The 21,099-nt window shown below is 43.7% G+C and overlaps 1 protein-coding gene across 2 annotated transcripts in view; it reads right to left on the reverse strand.

Moving 5' to 3' along the window:
* The window catches only part of HMOX2 (heme oxygenase 2), a 35,860-nt gene that overhangs the window by 12,134 nt on the left and 2,627 nt on the right, over window positions 1–21,099 (reverse strand). Inside the window, exon 1 of one of the 2 annotated variants that reach the window (XM_058286555.2) lies at window positions 3,014–3,032. The exons of the other annotated variant lie outside the window; for it this stretch is intronic. The gene's annotated coding sequence lies outside the window, so the exon portion shown is untranslated. Of the gene's footprint in view, window positions 1–3,013; window positions 3,033–21,099 lie in introns of those variants that run through there. 2 annotated transcript variants of the gene reach the window in all.

Consider the following 21,099-nt stretch of genomic DNA (forward strand, 5'->3'; position numbering starts at 1 on the left):
CAACAATAAAAAGACAAACGACCCAACTGAAAAATGGGCAAAAGACTTGAATAGAGGGAAACGGACTTGGCCCAGTGGTGGTTAGGACGTCCATCGACCACATGGGAGGTCCTCGGTTCAAACCCCGGGCCTCCTTGACCCGTGTGGAGCTGGCCCATGCGCAGTGCTGATGCGCACAAGGAGTGCCGTGCCACGCAGGGGTGTCCCCCGCGTAGGGGAGCCCCACGCGCAAGAAGTGCACCCGTAAGGAGAGCCGCCCAGCACGAAAGAAAGTGCAGCCTGCCGAGGAATGGCGCCGCCCACACTTCCCATGCCGCTGACGACAACAGAAGCGGACAAAGAAACAAGATGCAGCAAATAGACACAGAGAACAGACAACCGGGGGAGGGGGGAATTACATAAAATAAATAAATCTTTAAAAAAAAAAAAAAAAGACTTGAATAGACAATTGTCCTAAGAAGAAATACAAACGGCAAAAAAACACATGAAGAAATGCTCAATATCACTAATGATTAGGGAAATGGAAATCAAAACTACAATGAGATATCATTTCACACCTATCAGAATGGCTACTATTAAAAAGACAGAGAACTACAAGTGTTGGAGAGGATGTAGAGAGATAGGAACACTTATTCACTGTTGGTAGGAATGTAGAATGATACAGTCACTGTGGAGGACTGTTTGGCAGTTCCTAAAGAAGTTGAATATAGAATTGCCATGTGACCTTGCCATACCACTACTGAGTATATACCCAGAAGAACTGAGAGTAGTGACAAGAACAGACATCTGCACACCAATGTTCAAAGTGGCATTATTCATGATTGTCAAAAGTTGAAACAACCCAGTGTTCATCAACAGATGAATGGATAGACTGTGGTGTATTCACATAATGGAATATTATGCAGCTGTAAGAAGGAATGAAGTTGTAAAGCATATGATAACATGGATGAACCTGGAGGACATTATGGCAAGCAAAGCAAGCCAGACACAAAAGGACAAATACTGTATGATCATATTACTCTGAACCAAATATATCATGTAACATGTTGTATGAACCAAAAAAAAATTATATGTAAAAAAAATCATATTACCTAGCTACAGTGGTAAAAATAGCATGGTAGTGGCATACAGACATATAGACCAATGGAACCTGTTTTGGGGTGGAGTATTCTGTATATGTCTATTAGGTTCAGTTTATCATATTAAAAAAATATACATTCAGTTGGGAGTGGGTGTAGCTCAGTGGTTGAGTAACTGCCTCCCAGGTACAAAATCCCCGTACCGCCTTTAAAAAAAAAAGTTGAGCTATACAAATGCTGTTAAAAGAATTGAGAATGAACACAGAACTCTTTTCCAGCCAGTCTACTCTCAGACATGGCAATCTATCTGATGCTCTAGGTTAGCTTTCTGGAACTTGTTAGGACACCAGAAAAATTCTCAAGAGGGGAAGAAGTCCCATCTCTGGATGCCGTCTAGAGATGAACCCATTCTCCTCAGCCTGAGCATTTGTATCCCATCCAGCAAATGGATGCACAGACAGGCCACCTGGCCGGCAGCGGTCCCAGGCCTCAGAGAAGTTGACTGTGTAAGAGGGGGTGGGCATAAGCTCAGGGGCCTTGTCAGTTTATTGGGGCCACTTCTGGCTCCCGCTTACTACTAATCATTGCTATAGACGCAGCTCTCCTTCTGGAATGGAAAGGTGGTTTGGCCATACACAAAAAGCATGGTCTTTAGAGCTAAAAATTTGGGTTTGAAATCTAGAGTCCCAATACTTAGTAGCTCTGTGGCTGTGGGTAAGTCATGACCTCTTGAGGACTTAGTTTCCTCATTCATAAATCAGGGTAAGGAATCTCATTGCTTTACCTTCTCGAGAGTACTGTGAGAACGAAATGACCTAACATGTTAAGTTATATGCTTCATAAAATGTAATGTTACCTGAGATGCTGATGATCTCTTATTGAAAACGATGCCAGGTGATTAGTAAACACTAAGGAAGAATGTGAACTCCAGTGAGTCCACAGATTATTCTGGACAGGTCACATCTGAGCACTTCTGACTCAGATCTCATTTTCTGGCAGAGTCAGAAAGAGGGAGCACCTGTTCATTCCCAGAAGTAAGTGACCACCTCAGGCTAGAAGCCTTGTATCACAGTTCCTGCTGAGGCTGCCAAACCAGGCGTTGGTGGCAGTGGACGGAGCAGAATCAGCTCTCACCCAATGAGGCCCAGAGGAAACCATGATCCCTAGGTCAACAGCTTCTGAGTTTAAATAAATGAACCAAATTTCCTTGAAATCTGCAGCTGCCATTCTCAGGAAATCTTACACACAAGCTTCACTCCTTTGTTTAAATCACTGTGTGAAATCACACAGTTCACTGAATGAATTATTAACTTTTTGAACAAGAGTAAGTTCAGGCAGAGTATGCTGAGAAAGTGGGACTGACCCCAAGTATACAAAGCACTGGAGTGAGATTTATTAAACAAGCACTTGCACAGCTGGCAGGAAACAACCAGAAAGCAACAGTCACTTCAGAGAAGCGGATGTGGCTCAAGCAGCTGAGTGCCTGCTTCCCACATGGGAGGTCCCGGGTTTGGTCCCCTGCCTCCTAAAAACAAACAAACAAGAAACAAACAAAAAAACCAACTGAGGAGAGCCAATGTGGCTCAGCGGTTGAGTGCCAGCTTCCCATATACAAGGTCCTGGATTCAATCCCAGGCCCCCGGTACCAAAAACAAACAAAAAAACACTGCAACCTGGGATAAAGACCCTGGCCTCTTAGTACCCTCAAAACTGATACCAGTTCAGGAAGTACAAGGCTTCTCTTGCAGGCTTTCTCTTCTAGGGGGTGGGAGGAAGTTCAAATACAGCTGCGCAAGCATTCAAAGAAGACATGGAGGGCAATACCTAAAACACTGCAAAGAGCTCAGCAAACGCGCCAGGAGCCCATTGCTGCACTGAAGATGACTCTTGGTAAAGAACACTTCCTGCTACCAGGAAATCAGTAAGAGACTCACCATTTCCTGAATGCCACCTCATCTTCTATAAGAAGAGATCTCAGGGATGAGAAGAATCTTTATCTCATAAGCACCTGAAAGGGGGCAGGAAGGGGCGGGGGATGGCTGAATTTTCAAATGGTCAGGACATACATTTTTTTTTCCAAAGGAGGTATCAGAGATTATAAAGAGATACTGGGGATTATACCCGGGACCTTGTACATGGGAAGCAGGTACTCAACCACTGAGCTACATCTGCTCTCCAGGACAGATTTTTACAAGGGGGACAAAGCTTAGGACCAGACATATTCACAGCTCTGGTTCTAACAGGAAATACTAAAAAATCTTCGTTCATCCTTAGGTACCCATCAAGCAAAAACTATTCCGGCTTTGGAGCAATCTAGGACACCAGTGCCCTAGGGACTAGCCATCATGTTTCTTTTCATCCAGGCACAACTGTCACTTGTAGTGAGTCATGACTGTGAATATAGCATTTGGGAGTGGAGGGAAGGCAAGCAGGTAATTGGGATGTGTCTGCTGAATTTCCATTTTGGAAAACTATGTAAGTGCGATCAGCTCACAGATGCTTCCCTTTCTACATACAGGCTTAAGGGAGCCTTAGGAACTATTCCTGGAGAGGCCGGAGGCCCTCAAGTTCAACTTGGAGAGTGTGATACAGAGGAGAGAGTACCTGCTGGACAGGAAGTCTAACAGACCTGGGGACACGCAGGTTCAGTCACTACAGTAGTGCCTCAAGTGCCTGTGAACAAGACCAAGGGGATTAAGGAAAAGAACCAAGGTCATTCAGAAAGGTAACAGGCAAGTTGGGACCAAAACTGAGTTATTCGTGATGCAACTTGATTCCTCCCACGGCCCCCTCCTGTGGCCCAAGCACATGCTCACTGGTGCATGCAGGTGAGATTCATGTGCCAAATTCCAGACTACTGGCAACAAGGGCTGTGATCCCCAGACGTTAGTGCAGCTTAGGGATTTTCCAAACCATGGAGTGCAGTGTTTTTAGTCTGGAAAGTGAGCTCAAGCCTGTGCTCTCTGAGAAGGAATCACTCAGCTCCCACTGAGGATTCAGAAGCCACTGCTGCGTCTCCTCACAACACTCATCTTGGCTCGCTCGGATTACACAGCAACCTGAGAAGATGGCTCCTTGGTGAGCCCTGCTTCTGTTGACTTGCAGGGCAGGCCAAGGCTAGGTCGCAAAGGGGAGGAGGCATGCCCCAGGCTCAGTGCCGGAGGGAAGCAGCCAGACCCACCAGGTCTTGACAAACAATGAAGTCCGGGGAGGGAGGTACCCTACCCCAAGAGGAGGTCACAATAGGGGCTGTACATCTCTATAGCCCCCATCGCCATAGTAACTACATAGAAATAGAAGATAAGGTCAAGAATCTGAGAGGGGCAACCAGTGTATTAAATGTTTAAAAGCTAAGCAGTCCTACTTTTTTTTCCTTTTGTTTAAGGCGATACTGGGATTGAATCCTGGACCTCGTACGTGGGAAGCAGATGCTCAACCACTGAGCTACAACCATTTCCCAATGACAGGTGGTTTTTTCGTTTGTTTTTTTTTTTTTTTTTAGGAGGTACTGGAGATCAAACCCAGGACCTCACATGGAAAGAAGGTGCTCAACCACTGGAGCTACAACTGCTCCCCTGTCCTACCTTTCTGCCTACTGAAAATATATTCTGCTTTGGAAATGGAAGTACGATAGACACACAAACTTCCTGGAAGATTAGCAGCTCCACAGGCCAAGGCTTTGGGCAGCCTAATTGGTGGCTCCTATTTCTCCTGTTGGGCTGACAAATACAGGGCCTTTACGTTTCCACCAGTCCCCACATTAGATATTACTCCTCGGTTTTTTCACAGTGACCGCCCAGATTTGAGAAAGTGAGTTGGGCTTGGGGCAAGGAAATAAGCCCAGAACAAGAACCAGTAAGGCCACGTTGCCGGCCCCATCCCTCACAGGCCTGTCTGTGGCGGCATGAGACCAGCAGCAGCAGCTCCTCGACTTCCTCGGATTAGGGGGCATCTGCTTTCCCAGCCCGCCAAGTGGGCCCCACCTCTACCTGAGTGGTCAGGTGCAGGGCGGTCATCCACTTCCATCTGACCCCCTGCTCTAATAATGGACAAGGCAACTACAGCTCCTCGGGGTGGGGGTTCTCCCCGGTTTTCCTCCGTCAGTATACTGGCATGAATTCCACAGGACTGACAGTATCCGTGGCAGCCATCAGCGGCTGGAGCATAGATATTGTGGCCCTACCAGTAGATACCTCTATCAGCACCTGTCCCTTCCACTCTAGAAAGCCTCTCAGAATGGGTAGAGTTGACTTATGCAAACAATCTTTAATCCAATCAAACTTATTTTTTAGACAAATCAAAAACACCTGTTAGCAACCAATTACTTACAATACACCTTATAACCAACCACCCTTAGAAGGTAGAAAATCAAAGAGACCCAGTGACTACTTAGCAAAATGTCCTTAAACTATCTTTCTAGGGAAGAGTCTCAGACCCTCCAGTTCCTCAGTGAAGCCTCTTCCAGGACTGCAGGAAAGAGATAATGGATAGCCACACAGGGATAAGGCACAGGCTCCAGACATGCACACCCACGAGAACACACTGGCTCTGCCACATACCAGCTGGGTGGTCTTGGACCAGCTACTTAGCACTGCAGAGGCCCAGTTTCTTCATCTGTAAGGGCCAGGAATAACAACTCTGCAAGGTAGGTATGAGAATTAAATGAGATAAATGACTTATAAGACAGAGTCATGTCATAGGATGCTCATTAATAAACTAAAGAAAATGTTACTTAAACTTTAAAGGTAAATATCAATCTCATGTACTTTCAAAGAAGAAATAAAAATACCACTGTCTCCACTGAAAAAAGCCCTCCAGGTGGCCTCAGGTCAGCACTGGAGGTTGCAGACTTTGAGTTGAAGGCTCACGATGAAAACCCTCCATTTTCATTCTGCTAACACTAGATACCAAGAAAGGAGCAGAAACACTTTGGAATTTCTAGCCAAATAAATTCTGAAAAGACCTAAAGGAAGATGGCTAAGCACCAAAGTTCACACTCTTCTCGAGGAGACCCTGAACACAGGTAAATGTCTAGATAACTGAAACATTTACCAAACCACTGGATCCTGTGACAAAGCTGATTTGCATTTATTATCTCATGATAACCAATCCCCAACCCAGCAGTTCTCAATCAGGGCCATTTTGCCCCCCCAAGAAGACATCTGGAAAAAGACAACTAGGGGTGTGAGGTGTGCCACTGACATCCTGGGTAGAGGCCAAGGATGCTGCACAGCTTCCTACAATACAAAGACAACCCCCACCACAAAGAATTATCCAGGAGACAGATAAAGCAGATACAACCCCCAGATATTGGTTCCTTTGAAGGCTAAAGAGACCCATGAGAGTTATGGCCATGGCCGATGGGGTTAACTACCAGGGCAGATGGCCCCTCTTTGGAAATGGTGTTTATGTGTGATGAATCTGGACTCAGATGGGATCTCCCTTCATAAGACTTTCATGCTAATGTGCTGGAGGTACAGTTAACGTTGGGATTTAAGATATATTTAGGGGATTTGAATCTCTGGACTGACAATGTGATAGCCAGGTCCTGAGCCTCAACAGACTCCAGCACCTACAATCTGATTTATTGGACTTACCACACTCAGCTAAGATGGAGTTGAAGAAGGACAATCACCACACCATGGAGCCTAGAGTGATTACAACTGAAAATGGGAGGATTGCATCCAGCATCCATGTGGAATTTGAGCCTCCTCTTGACATAGAGGTGCAATGGACACAACCAATCCAATGTCCACATAGAAGAGGTGGTATTGGATTGAGAAAAGTGGACATGGTGGACGATGGGTATGGGGAAAGGCAGGAAGAGATGAGAGGTGGAGGTGTCTTTGGGACATGGAGCTGCCCTGGATGGTGCTTCAGAAGCAATCACCGGACATTGTAAAGCCTCACAGGGCCCACTGGATGGAATGGAGGAGAGTATGGGCCATGATGTGGACCATTGACTATGAGGTGCAGAGGTGCCCAAAGATGTACTTACCAAATCCAATGGATGTGTCATGATGATGGGAACGAGTGTTGTTGGGGGGGGAGGGGGGGGGTGGGGGAGCGGGGTTGAATGGGACCTCACATATATATTTTTGATGTAATATTATTACAAAGTCAATTAAAAAAAAAAAAAAAAAAAAAGAATTATCCAGCCCAAAATGTCACCAGTACTAAAGCTGAGAAACCCTGCTCCAACCTGAGAAGCAGTGCTAAGGTAGCTCACAAAGAGACATGAGTCTACTACCCCATCACCCCCCACCAGGCATTATTCCAGAGAGAAAAGATGAGATGTGCTTTGGCCCTATGCTTCAAACCATTTGTCATACCTTTACCAACTATCCTTTACTAAGATTTCTGGGGAAACTGAATTTCCACCAGGAAACAGAAGAGGCTCTCAGCAGTGCCCACAGCTGACAACAAAAAGTGTCACAGTACCTTCCTGGGAAGAGGCCTATTTGTATTTGGGTTGCTAGTAGGCTAAATCTGTAACGCATGCTCAGGAACAAAGCCAGTCAGAGGTGAAGGCCCTGATATTGTGCTTATTGACTTTCTTTATGGGATGGAACACAAAACTGGGAGAAATCTAATTATTCCATTTATCAGTCTGGTATCTAAATGATGAGTCCCGTTTATCATATAGTAGGTCCAGGGTTCGATGCCCAAGCTGGCCCATGCGCCAAGGTGGCCCACACGGAGTGCCAGCCCAAGCAGGAGTGCTGCCCAGTGTGGGAATGCCACCTACACGGAAGTGCTGGCCAACACAGAGAGCTGACACAGCAAGATGATGCAACAAGAGACACAGAAGAGACAATAAGAAGACGTAGCAGAACAGGGAGCTGGGGTGGCACAAGAGAATGATCGCCTGTCTCCCACTCCGGAAGGTCCCAGGATCGGTTTCCAGAGCTGCCTAATGAGAATACAAGCAGACACAGGAAGAATACACAGCGAGTGGACACAGAGAGCAGACAATGGGGGTTGGGGGAGGGGAGAAATAAATAAATAAATATTTTTAAAAACTTAATTAAAAAAAAAGTTTACTACCAGGTCGGCTACTAATTAGCTATGTGACTTCCCAGGTACTCAAATGTTCTCATTTACAAAATAAATAAATGTTGTAAATTTTTTTTTTAAGATTTTTTATTTATTTCTCTCCCCTTCCCACCCGCCGCCCCCCCCCGTAGTCTGCTCTCTCTGTCCATTTGCTGTGTGTTCTTCTGTGACCGCTTCTATCCTTATCAGCTGCACCAGGAATCTATGTTTCTTTTTGGTGCGTCATCTTGCTGCGTCAGCTATCTGTGTGTGCAGTGCCATTCTTGGGCAGGTCTCCTTACAGTGCGCACTCCTTACATGTGGGGCACCCCTATGTGGGGGACACCCCTGCGTGGCACAGCACTCCTTGCGTGCATCAGCACTGCGCGTGGGCCAGCTCCACACAAGTCAAGGAGGCCCAGGGTTTGAACCGTAGACCTCCCATGTGGTAGGCCGACGCCCTATCCATTGGGCCAAATCCACTTCCCAATTATTTTAATTTTGGAAAGAACACTTTTCAGGGAGCCACAGGGAGAATGGACTAGAACAGGAGGCAGAGCAGGAAAGCTAATGGATGTCCCCCACCTCTTCAGCTGAGCAGCTCTTATATTCCTTATTATACTTCCCCTGAAAAGGGGGTTATGCTGAGTCTAAAAATAAAGGCTTGAGAAACAGATGTGGCTCAGCCAACTGGGCTCCCACCTACTATATGGGAGGTCGCTGGTTCAGATCCCGGTGCTTCCTAAAAGGAGAGAGCTGGTGTGACAGGCAGATACGGCAAACTGACACAATAAGAGACACAAGAAGAAAAAAAAAAAAAAACATAGTGAGACACAACAAAGCAGGGAGCAGAGGTTCCTGATATCTCCTAAAGAAGAGAGCAAGCTGACAGGATGGGCAGGCATGGGGAGCGGACGCAAGAAGATGATGCAACAAGAGACGTAAGGAGTAAAAAGGTGATGAGCAAAATAACAAAAAATGCAAGAAGCGGAGGTGGCTCAAATGGTTAGGCACCTCCTTCCTACATCAGAGGTCCCAGGTTTGGCTCCTGATGCCTCCTAAAGAAACAAGGAAGAGAACAGACACAGCAAGTGAAAGAAAACAAAGGGGCAGGGAGAAATAAAAATAAATCGGAACACAATGAACTTGATGGTCTTGAAGGTCTGATGTTCCATTAAGGGCATAAGCAAGCCTCTTACGATCTATTATTACATATGTGTAGCCTGTCACAGTATTTGTTTACATGCTTGTTTTCCAGATTTCAGATCATTCATCTTTGTATCCTACCATATAACACAGGGTACTCCCACAATCAGGGACTGCTAAGTGAATGATTAATGGGAGTGGTGCTATTCTCAAATCTAGGAGCTGATAACAAAGAGGACAAGTTCCAGTAAAAACAAATCTCAGAAATAAGAAAAATGGCTGGCTAGTGAGTAAGCATTTTTTAGCAGAATTTATGCTGCACAAACTTCTGATTTGGGGGTGGGTGTCAGTGGCCTTGTTGGAGGGATCAAGCATGTGCTTCTTTGCACTTGAATAGCTCACTTTTTTTTTTAAAGCAGTTTTATTAATATATATATTCACATACCATACAATCTATCCAAAGTGTATAACCAATTGCTTTAGTATAATCTGTGTGGTGCATTCATAGCCACAAAAAATTTTAGGACAATTTCATTACTCCAAAAAGAAAAACTCTATACCCCTTAGCAGTCACCTCTCAATCTCTCTATCCTTGCCCAGCCCTACATAACCACTAATCTAATTCCATCTTTATAAGTTCATTTATATTTACATTTTATATAAATGGAATCACACAATATGTAGTACTTTGTGTCTTTCTTTCACTTAGCATAATGGTTTCTTTGCCTGACAGTAACCTTGTAACATTAACATACAATTGTTTAGTTTCAAAAAAAAGAATCTTATATATACACTATTACCCATATTCATATTTCATGAGGTTTTACTATGCTATACAGTCCTGTATTACATTTTTTAGCTTTCCTTCTACTAATAGACATGACCTTAGACTTTTCCTTTCAGCCACTGTCATACCCATATAATAGTACTGCTAGTTATTAGGCTGGGCCAAAAGTAATTGTGGTTTTGCATTGTTGAAATTTGCTGTTTGATATTGGCGTACATTAAACAAATGTGGTTATGTTACACACAATTTTAATGAGCATTTCTCACTCTATTGTTTTTTTGCTAATGACTTCTACTTGCTGTTTTGTTTTATACTTATTTTAGACTATGGAAATGATGTTAGACAAAAAGGAAATTCGAGCAATTTTCTTATCTGAGTTCAAAATCTGTCATAAAGCAGTGGACATAACTTGCAACATCAACAACACATTTGGCCCAGGAACTGCTAACGAACGTACAGTGTAGTGGTGATTCAAGAAGTAAAAGATCAGGAAGGGGACTTGGCCCAGTGGTTAGGGAGTCCGTCTACCACATGGGATGTCCGTGGTTCAAACCCCGGGCCTCCTTGACCCTCATGGTGAGCTGGCCCACGCACAGTGCTGATGTGCACAAGGAGTGCCATGCCACACAGGGGTGTCCCCGTGTAGGGGATCGCCACGTGCAAGGAGTGCACGCCCTATGGAGAGCCGCCCAGCATGAAAGGAAATGCCTGCCCAGGAATGGCGCTGTACACACGGAGAGCTGACCACACAAGGTGAGCAACAAAAAGAAACACAGATTCCCGTGCCGCTGACAACAACAGAAGCGGACAAAAAAGATGTAGCAAATAGACACAAAAAACAGACAATGGGGGCGGGAGGGGGGGAAGGGAGAGAAATAAAATAAATAAATCTTTAAAAAAAAAAAGTAAAAGATCATGAGAGCCTTGAGTCATTCAGCATTTGAAGCAAATCAGAAATGTGAAAAAACTCCATAAGTGGGTGCCTCATAAGTTGACCAAAAATCAAAAATATCGTCATTTTGACGTGTCATCTTCTCTAATTCTATGCAACAACAAACCATTTCTAATCAGATTGTGATGTGCAATGAAAAGTGGATTTTATACAACAAATGGTGATGACCAGCTCAGCAGCTGGACAAAGACGATGCTCCAAAGCACTTCCCAAGGCCAAACTTGCATCCAAAAAAGGTCACAGTCACTGTTTGCTGGTCTGCTGCCAGTCTGATCCACTACAGCTTTCTGAATCCTGGCAAATCCATTACATGAGAAGTATGCTCAGGAAATCAGTGAGATACACTGAAAACTGCAATGCCTGCAGCTGGCACTGGCCAACAGAAAGGGCCTAACTCTTCTCCAAGACAACACCCAACTGCACGTCACACAACCAATGCTTCAAAAATTGAATGAAGGGGAAAGCGGTTATGGCTCAATCAGCTGGGCTCCCGTCTACCATATGGGAATCCCTGGGTTTGAGTCGCTGGGCCTCCTTGTGAAGGCAGGCTCACCCACACACTGCAGAGAGGTGCTGGCCTGCAAGCACCACAGACTGCCACCCAGCCCACAAGTGCCCCAGAGTGCCGCCAGCCCGCAATTGCCACAGACAGCCGACTCAGCAAGCTGACACAACAAAAAGGGAGACAAGCAAAAACGCAGAAGAACACACAGCAAATGGACACAGAGAGCAGACAGCAAGCAAAAAGCTGCAAGGGGGGATAAAAAAAAAATTGAATGAAGGAAGCGGATGTGGCTCAAGTGGTAAGGCCTCTGCCTACCACACGGGAGGACCCCAATTCGATCCCTGGGGCTTCCTGGTGAAAAAGAAGAGAAAGTGTGCCCATGTGGTGAGTCAGTGCCCACGCGGGGAGCCAGTGCCTGAAAAAGTGTCCACATGGCGAGCTGAGTGCCCACATGAGTGCCTGCATGGTGAGCCAGTGCCCGCGCAAGTCACAGCAAGACGATGACACAACAAAAGAGAGACGAAGGGGAGAGTCAAGGTGAAGCACAGCGGAGACCAGGAAATGAGGTGGTGCAACTGACAGGGAACCTCTCCACATCAGAGGTTTCCAAGATAGAGTCCTGGTGAATCCTAGAGGAGAAAGACAAGAAGAGAAGACAAAAAGAAATAAATACAGAAGATCACACAGTGAATGGACACAGACAGCAAAAATAGCAAGGCAGGGGCAGGGGTGGGGGCAGGGAAGGAAAAAAATATTAAATCTATTAAAAAAAAAAACTTGAATGAATTGGGCTACAAAGTTTTGTCTCATCCACCATATCCACTTGACCTCTCACCAACCAACTACCACTTCTTCAAGCATCTCGCCAACTTTTTGCAGGGACAATGCTTCCACAACCAGCAGGATGCAGAAAATGCTTTCCAAGAGTTTGTCGAATTTCGAAGCAAGGATTTTTATGTAACAGGAATAAGCAAATTTATTTCTCATTGCCAAAAAATGTGTTGATTGTAATGGTTCCTATTTTGATTAATAAAAATGTGTGTGAGCCTAGTTATAATGATTTAAAATTCATGATTCAAAACTGAAACTCCTTTTGCACCAATCTAATACAAACACTATGTTGTACTTTCACCTTTCTATTCAGTTCCAAAGATTAACAAACTTTTTACCAATTCTGCACACGTTAACCCTCAGTTTTTCATTCTCTAGCTTCACTGTATTTTCTGGTGACTATATTCTAGTTAATAACTTCATGAGTTTACACAATATATTTAGTTCATAGTAGCACAATCATACACTATTTGTCCATTTGTGTCTGACTTGCTTCACTCAACATAAATGTCCTCCAGGTTCCTCCATGTTGTCAAATGCTTCATGGTTTCATTTCTTCTTACAGCTGCATAACATTTCATCACGTGCATAGATCGCAACTTGTTTATCCATTCATCAGTTGATGGACACCTGGATTGCTTCTGACTTCGGGCAACTGTGAATAACACTATTATGAACATTGGTGTGCAAATGTCTTCGAGTCACTGCTTTGTTCTTTTGGGTATATACCCAGTAGTGGTATTGCTGGGTCATGCAGCAAATCTATATTTGAGTTCCTTAGGAACAGCCAAACACTCCTCCACAGTGGCTGTACCATTCAACATATCCACCAACAGTGAGTAAGAGTTCCTATGACTCGACATCCTCTCCAATACAAAGTATTCTTTATAACAGTTAGAAATATCTCATTGTAGATTTGATTTGCATTTCCCTAATTGCTAGTGATGTTGAACATTTGCTCACGTGTTTTTTTCACCATTTGTATTTTGGACAAATATCTATTCAAGTCTTTTGCTCATTTTTAAATGGGCAAAAGTCCTTTGAGGTACAAAAGTGCTTAATTTTGAGGAGGGCCCATTTATCAATTTTTTCCTTTTGTGCTCATGGTTTAGGCTTAATGTTCAAGAAACTACCACCTACCACAAGATCTTGAAGATGCTTCCCTACATTTTCTTTACTAGTTTTATGGTCCTAGCTTTTATATTTTTAGGTTTTGGCTCCATTTTGAATTGATTCTTGTATTGGGAATAAGATAAGAGTCCTTTTTTAGTCTTCTGGTTATGGATATCCAATTCTCCCAGCACCATTTGTTTTTGTTTTTTAGTCTATTTTTAAAGATTTTTTATTTATTTCTCTCCCCTTCCCCCCCTCCCCATTGTCTGCTCTCTGTGTATATTCACTATGTGTTCTTCTGTGTCCATTTATATTCTCGTCAGCGGCACTGGGAATTTGTCCCTTTTTGTTGCATCATCTTGCTGCGTCAGCTCTCTGTGTGTGCAGCCCCAGTCCTGGGCAGGCTGCACTTTTTTTTCACGCAGGGCGGCTCTCCTTACGGGGTGTACTCCTTGCACGTGGGGCTCCCCTAAGCGGAGACACCCCTGTATGGCATGGGCACTCATTGTGCACATCAGCACTGCATGTGATCCAGCTTCACCACACGGGTCAGGAGGCCCTGGGTTTGAACCTTGGACCTCCCATGTGGTAGGCGGATGCCCCATCAGTGAGCCAAGTCCACTTCCCCAGCACCATTTATTGAAGAGACTGTTTTGTCCCAGTAACTCGGACTTGGTAGGTTTGTCAAAAACCAGTTGGGGGGAAGCAGATGTGACTCAAGCGATGAGGCTCCCATCTACCATATAGGAGGTCCAGGGTTCAATTCCTGGAGCCTCCTGGTGAGGGCAAGCTGGTCCGCGCAGCAAACTGGCCTGAGCAGAGAGCTAGCGCAGCAAGATGACGCAACAAAAAGAGACACAGAGGAGAGACAATAAGGGACGCACAGGTGGTGCAAGAGACTGAACACCTCTCTCCCAGTTCGGAAGGTCTCAGGGTTGATTCCCAGTGCTGCTTAAAGAGAAAACAAGCAACACAAAAGAACATACAGTGAACGGACACAGAGAGCAGACAACGAAGTGGGGGATTGAAATAAAGAAATCTTAAAAAAAAAAAAAAAAAGTGGGGACTTCTGGGAAGATGGTGGACTAAGAAAGACATGGGACTCTCTTCTCCTCCATAACAATAACTAAAGGACAGGCTGAAACAGCCTAGAAAAAGATTTTCTAGGGTTTAGGACACCAGGCAAAGGCTGGACACTACCCAGAGGAGAAAGGCACAAAGGAGGGAAATCCCAATGACAAAATTATGAGTTGAAACCAGCAGCTGCTGCTATCAGCACCATCCCCCACACTAAAGACACTTTAGAATTCTTAGGACTCTGGGCATGCCACTACAGACAAACGGGGCTCAGAGAGCTACCACCCCAGGAAAGAGGGGAAAGAGGGACACAGCCTAAGGCTAACTCAGCTTCTGACCCACTGATTTGGTCTGCTGTGTCCCACTACCCCTTCCAGGCCAGGTGGGACCACAGGGTGGCTTGCCCTGGGAGCCAGCTAATGACTGGATAAATCTGACTCTGGACCCTCACAATCTCCCTCTCTTCTAGCTGGGACTGACTGTTGAAGACACCCCAGGAAAGGGGAGAGAGGGGGACACAGCCTAAGGCTGACTCAGCTTTTGACTCACCAATTTCCCAGGAGCCCTTCCAGGCTGGGTGGGGCGGCACCATTGTTTGACTTGGGAGCAGGCAAGGGGCTAAAGATATAAGACCCTCCCAATCTCCTTCTCTACTAACCATAACTGATTGTTGAGGATGCAGAGGGGAGTAAAAATATTTCCTAGCCAGGAAAAGGGAGCGGGCTCCCAGAGAAGTCTAGAGAACTGTCTCAGAGAAAGTCTGAATTATAAGGCTCCTAGCATTCCAGACAGGAAGCTCTATCACCTTGATCCGTCTGTGGTGCAACAAATACACTCCAACTAGGCATTAACCTGAGAGCTGTAAAAGAGCACCATCTGCTGGCAGATAAAGGAAGTGCATGCAGAAAAATTAATAAGTAGGCAGCTTTTTCCAGCCACTGTAGCCTCCCTCCCCAAAGCCCTAGGAAGTAAGTCTACAACCAACTGCTGGATCCAATGCCCAGTTTTAAGCAACCAGCAGGGACAATCCTAAAAATCCAGGTCAAATCAAGAATCAAAAAGCAGTAGTAACATGCATCTTTCTGCCATTAAATCCTTAAAAAAGATTTAAAAATTTAGCATGAGTAAACTACAACCTAATCAGATGCCTAGACATCAGCAAAAAATTACAAACCATACAAAGAAAATAGAGGACATGGCCCAAGAAAAGGAATATACCAAAGCCCCAGAAGAGATGCAGAATTTGAGAGAACTAATCAGTGAGATGCACACAAATTTCCAAAATCAAATTAATGTGTTGAAAGACAATATGGGGAAGCAGATTTGGCTCAACTTAGGGTGTGTCCACCTATCACATAGGCGGTCCAGGGTTCAAACCCAGGGCTTCCTGACCCGTGTGGTGAGCTGGCCTATGCACAGTGCTGATGCACACAAGGAGTGCCATGTCATGCATGGGTGTCCCCCGTGTAGGGAAGACCCAAGCGCAAGGAGTGCACCCCGCAAGGAGAGGCACCCAGCGCAAGAAAAGCGCAGACTGCCAGGAGTGGTGCCGCACACACGGAGAGCTGACGCAGCAAGATGACACAACAAAAAGAGACACAGATTCCTGGTGCTGCTAACACGAATGCACGCAGACAAAAGAACACACAGCAAATGGACACAGACAGCAAACAACAGGGGGCGGGGAGGAAGTGGAAATAAATAAATAAATAATTTTTTTCAAAAGGAAAGACAATATGGTTAAAGAGACGAATGACATCAAAAAGACATTGAGCCAGTGCAAAGAAGAATTTGAACAGAATCTGAACAGAAAAGTAAGAGGACTCGTGGGAATGAAAGACACAATAGATGAGATCAAAAAAGCTTTAGAGACATACAACAGCAGACTCAAAATGATAGAAGAAAAAGTGATAGTGAAGACAGAAAAGCTAAAATTGAAGAAAGAAAAGAACAGAGAGAAAAGAATGAAAAAATTGAGCAGGGGCTCAGAGAGTTGAATGACAACATGAAACACAATATATGTGTCATGGGAGTTCCAGAAGGAAAAGAGAAAAGGAAAGGTGCAGAAAGAGTATTTGAGGGAAAAATAGCTGAAAATTTCCCAACTTTCACAAAAGAAATTGAACTTACATGTCCAAGAAGCACACCATACCCCAATCAGACTAAATCCAAATAGTCCTACTACATGACACATAATATTCAGAATGTCAAATGTTAAAGATAAAGAATTCTCAAAGCAGCAAGGGAGAAGCAAACCATCATGTACAAGGGATGTCCAGTAAGATTTAGCGCAGATTTCTGTTCAGAAACCATAGAGGTGAAAAGACGGTGGTATGATACAATTAGAGACTGAAGGAGAAAAAAATGCCAGCCAAAAATTCTTTATCCAGCAGACTGTCCTTCAAATATTAAGGTGAGTATAAAATATTCACAAACAGAAATTAAGAGAGTTTGCAAAAATGAATCCACCTTTCCAGAAAATATTAAAGGAAGCCTTAGAACCTGAAAGAAAAAGACAGGAGAGAAAAGCCTGGAAGAGAGCAGAGAAGAAAGAATAGCAAAAAAGATAACCAAAAGAGTAAAAAGACAAAATATGATATGACATGAAAACCAAAGAATAAAATGGTGGAAGTAAATAGTGCATTTACAGTTATATCACTGAATGTGAATGGATTAAATTCCCCATTCAAAAGATAGAGGCTGACAGAATGGATAAAAAAACATGAACCATCCATATGCTGCTTACAACAAACACTTTAGACCCAGGGATAAAAAACGGCTGAAAGTAAAAGGATGGAAAATGATACTCCACGCAAATAGTAACTAAAAAAGAGCAGGGGGTAGCTATACTAGTATCAGACAAAACAGACTTTAAATGGAAAAAAGTTGTAAGAGATATAAAAGGCTATTATATACTAATAAAAGGGAAAATCCACCAGGAAGAATATCTATGCACCTAACCAGGGTGCCCCAAAATACATGAGACAAACTCTGGCAAAACTGAAGGGAGAAATAATAGCTATCTCTACAACAACTGTTGGAGACTTCAACATACCACCCACATAATTAGATAGAACAACTAGAAGATCAACAAGAAAACAGAACTTGAACAATAACGATTAACAAGCTAGACCTAACAGACATATAAAGAACATTGCATCCAAACTCAGCAGATTATACATTCTTCTCAACTGCCCATGGATCTTTCTCCAGGACAGACCACATGTTAGGGCACAATGCAGCTCTCCATAAACATAAAAAGAATGAAATTAAACAAAGCGCCTTCTCAGATCATAATGGAATGAAACTGGAACTCAATAATAGACAGGAAAAAGGTAAATTCACAAATGTGTGGAGGCTGAACAAAACACTCCTAAATAATCAGTGGGTCAAAGAAGAAATGGAAGTGAAATCAGTAAATATATTGAGACAAATGAAAACGAGAACACAACTTATCAAAACTTATGATACAGCAAAGGCAGACTTGAGAGGGAAATTTATAGCACTGAATGTTTATATTAAAAAAGAAGACAGAGCTAAACTCAAAAGATTTAACAGAACGACTAGAGAAACTAGAAAAAGAACAGCAAACCAATCCCAAAACAAGCAGAATGAAAGAAATAACAAAGAATGGAACCGAAATAAATGAAATTGAGAACAAAAAAAGAGAGAGAAAATCAACAAAACCAAAAGCTAGTTCTTTAAGAAAATCAATAAAATTGACAAGCCCATAGCTAGACTAACAAAGAAAAAAAGAGAGAATAAATACAATCAGAAATGAAAGGCAGGAAGTTACAACTGACCCCTCAGAAATAAAAAGAATCATAGGATATTATTGGAAACTATATGCCAAGAAACTAGACAACCTAGATGAAATGGACAAATGACAAGAAATGCATAACCAACCTACACTGATGCTACAAGAAACAGAAGAACTTAACCAACTGTATTAGTCAGCCAAAGGGGTGCTGATGCAAAATACCAGAAATTGGTTGTTTTTTATTAAGAGTATTTATTTGGGGTAAGAGCTTACAGATAATAGGCCATAAGGCATAAGTTACTTCCCTCACCAAGGTCTATTTTCACATATTGGAACAAGATGTCTACAAGGGTTCAGGCTTCCTGGGTTCCTCTGGGCTCAGCTCTTCTGTTTTCTCCACAAGGTCAGCTGTAGACTATCAGGCGAATGGCTCTGTCTCTTTCCCCAGGGCTCCAGCTTAAGACTTCAGCATCAGACTCCAACATCAAAACTCCAACATTAAGAACCCTCAACTGTGTCCTTTGCCATGCCTTTTATCTGTGAGTCCCCACCCTCCAAGGGGAGGGACTCAACGCTCTAATGACATGGTCCAATCAAAGCCCCAATCATAACTCAATCACACCCAGGTACAGACCAGATCACAAACATAATCCAATACCTATTTTTGGAATTCATAGCCATATCAAACTGCTACACCAACCAATCATTTAGGGAGATTGACTCTATCATCAAAAATCTCCCAGCAGAGGAAAGCCCAGGACAAATGGCATCACAAGTGAATTCTACCAAGCACTCCAAAAAGAACAGAATCAATACCAATCCTGTTTAAACTCTTGCAAAAAATTGAAGAGGAGGGAAAATTACCCAACACATTTTATGAAGCTAACATCACCCTAATATCAAAGCCAAATAAAGATACTACAAGAAAAGAAAACTACAGACCAATCTCTCTAATGAACATAGATGCAAAAATTCTCAACAAAATACTTGCAAATCAAATCCAACAATAGTAACAAAAGAGTTATATATCACGAGCAAGTGGGATTTATTCCTGGTATGCAAGGCTGGTTCAACATAAGAAAATCAATCAACGTAATAAACTACATTAACAAACTGAAGGAAAAAACCACATGTTAATCTCAATCAATGCAGAAAAGGCATACAACAAAATCCAGCATCCTTTTTTGATAAAAAACACTTCAAAAGATAGGAATAGAGGGAAGCGGATGTGGCTCAGGCGACTGACTGGGCTCCCACCTACCACATGGAAGGTCACTGGTTCAGATCCCAGTGCCTCCTAAAGAAGACAGCAAACTGGCGCAACGGGCAGGCATGGCAAAGTGACACAAGAAGAGACACAAGAAGAAAAAACATAATGAAAGATACACAAAGCAGGGAGCAGAAATTCATAGTGCCTCCTAAATAAGATAGATAGAAAGCTGATGCGACGGGCATGTGCAATGAGCTGACGCAATAAGATGATGCAACAAGAGACGTAGGGAGGGAAAACAGAATGAGAGATGCAACAAAGCAGGGAGCAGAGGTGGCTCTAGCGATTAGGCACTTCCTCCCACATCAAAGGACCCAGGTTCAGCTCCTGGTGTCTCCTAAAGAAACAAGGAAGAAAAACAGACACAAGTGAAAAAAGAGAGAAGAATAAAGGAAAATTCCTCAACTCATTCATTTGATTTTGGAAATTAGTATGAACCTCGTTGATTAGTTGTCTCAAATCCTGTGCCTCATCTGGGACTTTGATATATTCCTTTGCTTGGGCCATTTCTTACATTTTCTTAGTATGGCTTACAACTTTTTGCTGATGTCTAGGCATCTGTTTATGATAGTTTACTCTCATGCACAATTTCTCTTTTGTAGGGATTTAGTGGCAGGAGGCTGTATGTTACTGCAGTTCTTTGATTCTTAGTTCAACCTGCTCTAAGTTTTTAGGATTGACCCTGGTAGTTGCTCAAATCTGGGCCTTGGACCCATTAATGGGTTGCAGACCCACTTCCAAGGGCCTCGGGAGCCCCCTGAGGGCTGCCCTGTTTGTGTAGGTGGGGTCTAGGGGAGCTGTAACACTCACTTAAAATGGCAGCTAACATTTCCAGGTGCCTGTACTAAGTGATGGTTGCTCCAGGATGGGTCTCTAAAGTACATATATCCAAAGCAGCAAAGAGAAGGTGGTCCCAAATTAGCCACTGTTCCTGGACCTGCCCAGGCCCCCTACTCTTTCATATCTTGCTTCCAATGGTCCAGCAGCTTTCTGAAAACTTCCTGACCTTCCAAAAGGCATGGCGTTTCTGTGTTTTCAACTCACCCCACCCCAACACTTTGTACTTAGCTCTTATTATTATGGACAAGGACGCACTTATCTCATCAGCTGCACTTAACTCTAAGGACCCTGTGGACAGACCTTGAGCCTTATAGGTTTCTGCCTCCCCCACACTAGCCAGTTGAAGGTGCTTCAGCCAAAGCCAGTGCCCAGCCTTCTGAACCAGATCAGACCACTGTGTACACGTGGAAACACGCTGTCTTTAGAAGTGCATTTATGCATGTCCCATGACAGTTGGTATTCAGTGAAAGCCTGCTTGTTTACAAAGAAGAATGTCCTAGGACTTCTTGTCTCTAATAATTCTACCCAAATACTTTTTTTAAAACTTTATTTTGTACATTAGTAACTGAAAATATAAACACCCAAGTACTTCTACATATGAAAATACAAACTCAATGCAGAGTGCCAGCCCATGCAGGAGTGCCACCCCACGCAGGGATGCCGCCCCGCACAGGAATGTCAGCCAACGCAGAGAGCTGACGCAG

This window comes from Dasypus novemcinctus, chromosome 23 (genome assembly GCF_030445035.2).
Source record: "Dasypus novemcinctus isolate mDasNov1 chromosome 23, mDasNov1.1.hap2, whole genome shotgun sequence".
NCBI lineage: Eukaryota > Metazoa > Chordata > Mammalia > Cingulata > Dasypodidae > Dasypus > Dasypus novemcinctus.